Genomic DNA, 3,397 nt, shown 5'->3' with positions numbered 1-3,397 from the left:
AAGCCAAACAGTTCCCATTTCAAAGCGGTGGACCCGTTCATCCATTTCAATTTGCATGTTTTCTATACAAAAACACATAGATGGCTTCCTTCATGTCCCTCTCAAACCATCTATTTTCTTTATCCAAAATAGGAACATTCTGGTCCTCCAAACAATGTCCTTTGTCCATAAGGTGTAGACGCACAGCAGAGTCTTGTCCAGAGGAGGGGGCTCATCTGTGCTGGGCCATGCGTCTGTGGAGAGGTAGTTTGGTTTCTCCAATATAAAGATCAGAGGATTCCTCACTGCATTGAGCTGCAGACACCACTCCGCCATATTTGGTCTGGAGGTTTGGTCTTTAGGATGCACTACTCTCTGTTTAAGCGTCTGTTTGGTTTGAAATGTTCCGGGATTTTGTTTTTTGGAGAAAATCCTCTGGAGTTTTTCAGCAACATATGATTGATGTGTTTCTGTTTTATTGGAGACATGCTCAGTTTGGTGTTGTGATGTTGAAACTGAGACAGTTTCTCACTTTCTTCTGCAACCTGCTGCCTTTTTTATTCTGTTTCACCTGCTTCTCCAGGTTTTCCTTCTCAGAAACCCACCTTCAGTTTCTTAAAAGTCCTTCTGCTGATCCAGCTCTCCACACACGGAGCACATGATGATGTCCTCCTCCATCAACCTGCTGTGTCCTGCTGCCATGGTGGAGCAGCACAATAGACCCACTAAACCAGACACTTCTGCTCATTAAAACTACTATGGTTTCCTGAGACATTCATGTACGTGAAAATATTTTTGCAGGATTCCCCAGATTTTTAAATGTGGCTCACTGTCAGAGATAAAGCAAGTTCAAACCTTTTATTCAATGTCAACTCAATAACTAAGTATCCTGGGTGAAAAGGCACTGGGATTGCATGGCCAAAATGTGCCGCGTGTTTCTCAACGTGTGTTTGTTTATGTGATAAGGTCAGGGGGTGGGCAGGTTACACTGCAGCTCCATTTATAGACCTGGAGAGGTTGACTGTAAGTGTTAATGTGCCACTGTATACAGCTGCCACTCGCAGGGACGGATATCTGTGCTCACACACGGGAATTATAACAGGTAACGTTCATTTAGCAGCAACAGCAGCAGTGAAGCAAGGCAGTGTTGGCGTGGAACTACAGGGACAGTAAGTCACTTTAAGGTTTTCACCTGAATCAGCTGCAGGCAGAGAGTGGCATTAAGGGAAAAGAGGCAAAGCTTTGGGTTTAAACAAGATCTGCAAATATATCGGACCCTGTGAGGCTGTCCTCACTCAGCTTTCACTGGGACCAGTTATGGACAGGTTCCAGTGGCACCAGTTCAGCTCAGGCTGAGGAGACATGTGGTGCAGTAACAGGGAGCGAGGGGCATGGCTATTGGGGGGGGTCAGGAGACCTGATAGTCTCAGCCACTGCAGGTCTCCATGTTTGGTGTGGCCTCCTTTCCTCCTGCCTCGGCAGCATCTGAACTACTGTGCCTTTCATTAACCGCGTCTCTGGAATAAATCAGGAAAAAAACAACAGCACTTTTCTGGAGTTTAACTTTAAAACAAACAGCCGAGGGGCAGATTTTGACTCCAGGCTCTTATTCTGAAAGTCCCTTTGGCATTTAGGGTGTCTTCAGGTGCCAAACAGCACAGGCTGTTTCTAAATATATCTGAGCTGCATGGACGTCCTCTGCCTCACTAAGCCTTCTGGATGTAGATAATGGAAAAACGCATGAATGGGATCAGAAAATACGGTTTCTATAAACTTAAAGTTTGTTTTTTTTCAATAAAAAACAAGTTCCGAAAGAAACCGGCATCGCTCTAACCCTGAACCGTGATGGAAGATGGCTTTTTGACCCGCTAACCACAGGCAGAATATTTCCTGGGCTTCTTGGTCTCCAACCATCAGGGCAGATGGTCAGTAGGTCTCTGGATTGATGGATGGATTAGATGATGGGACTGTGGGCTCAGAATGCTCCTGTGTTCTTTCATTCACTTCCACCACACAGTTAGCAGATATTCACTAGCAGACACTGAACGGGTACCACCAGTGATCAGAATGTTGAGCTACAATCAGCTGGAGGTCAGAATCGGTAACTCCACCCGATGATTTTCACAGTTATCATCCAGTCAGTGAAGTTAAATCAGAACAATCACTGAAATGTATGTTCAGATACCTTTTATTTGATAAAATGTCAAACAGGAGAAGCAATTAAACAGTTTGATGTGGTGATGCTAGCACCTAAACCCGACCTGTTACTGATGACAGAAAGCACTTCACTGAAGGGTAACGCCTCTATGATGACATCACTGTTAAAGATTCAACAAATGAAGGAAGGGTCAGCTACTCTCAGACATCCCAAGTTCCAAAAACTGATTTCAGGGAGATGCTAACCCGACCTGGCCCCTGTTATGGCCCCTCTACCGAAGACATATTACAAAAAGAAATTCTAATGATGATATGCGCTGGAACAGACATGGTTACTGATGGGTCCTTTGGATCTACTTCATTCTGTTTCTTCACAAATTCTGTTTTACTAATTATTCAAAAACAATAAGGCAATAGCTTCAGTGGCATGGAGATAGGATCCCAGATTTTATCTACTAAATGTTTTTATCTTCACAACAAATAAAAAAAAAGTTCTAATTTTTATGGATGAATTTAAGTTTTTCTTGAGTTCTAATTAAAATTTTATAGAAACGGTAGATTTAACTGAAATTAAGTCAAAAATATGTAAAATTCCTAAATTATAAATGTATATTGACCTCATAAGAAATAGAATTTTTATTGAATCTAATTGTAAAGAAGCTTCATTCAGCTATATTAATATATTTGAATCCCTTGTCCTGTTTTTTATTTCATGCTTTTCTGGGCCCCCATGAAAACACGCTGGCCCCCTCCTGGCCCCCTGGTACATTTGGTCTAGATCCGCCACTGTTCCTCCCCTTCACTAGACGTGGATATACTTTAGTATATTCTGCTGTAAAGTTAGTCCTATATTTTCATTTTTTACTCGAGGATTAAACCTCTGCCGTTTCCCAGGATGCACAGCTTTGAGTGGTAACTAGGTGACTGCCAGAGAGTAACCAGAGAAACTAATCAGACTGATCCAATCAGCTCTCTGATCAACCAGCCGCCTGGAACGCTGGTTGATCAGAGCATCGCTTTGGACAGAAACGCTGCACAGCTTTCACCAGCAACCTCCTCCCCACACCACGCGCTCTATTGTTGTACCTGTGGAATCGGAGTATTTCTTATCCGCACATGATACATGAATTATTGTATATACTATAGAGTTCTATAGAACTATAGAGATAGCTCAGGATAACCTGAGCCACTCTAACTATAAGCTTTATCAAAAAGGAAAGTTTTAAGCCTAGCCTTAAAGTAGACAGGGTGTCTGCCTCAC

General features: G+C 42.7%; 1 protein-coding gene across 1 annotated transcript in view; it reads left to right on the top strand.

The window, feature by feature from the left end:
- The first annotated feature begins 1,044 nt into the window (after positions 1 to 1,044).
- Positions 1,045 to 3,397, top strand: part of LOC107103310 (large neutral amino acids transporter small subunit 3-like) — a 28,219-nt gene continuing 25,866 nt past the window's right edge. The window contains exon 1 of the mRNA XM_015402967.1: positions 1,045 to 1,148. The gene's annotated coding sequence lies outside the window, so the exon portion shown is untranslated. The remainder of the gene's footprint in view (positions 1,149 to 3,397) is intronic.

Source organism: Cyprinodon variegatus, unplaced genomic scaffold (genome assembly GCF_000732505.1).
Source record: "Cyprinodon variegatus isolate N-32 unplaced genomic scaffold, C_variegatus-1.0 Scaffold1418, whole genome shotgun sequence".
NCBI classification, from domain to species: domain Eukaryota; kingdom Metazoa; phylum Chordata; class Actinopteri; order Cyprinodontiformes; family Cyprinodontidae; genus Cyprinodon; species Cyprinodon variegatus.
The sequence above is the reverse complement of the archived record's forward strand: the minus strand, read 5'-3'. Positions and strand labels throughout refer to the sequence as shown.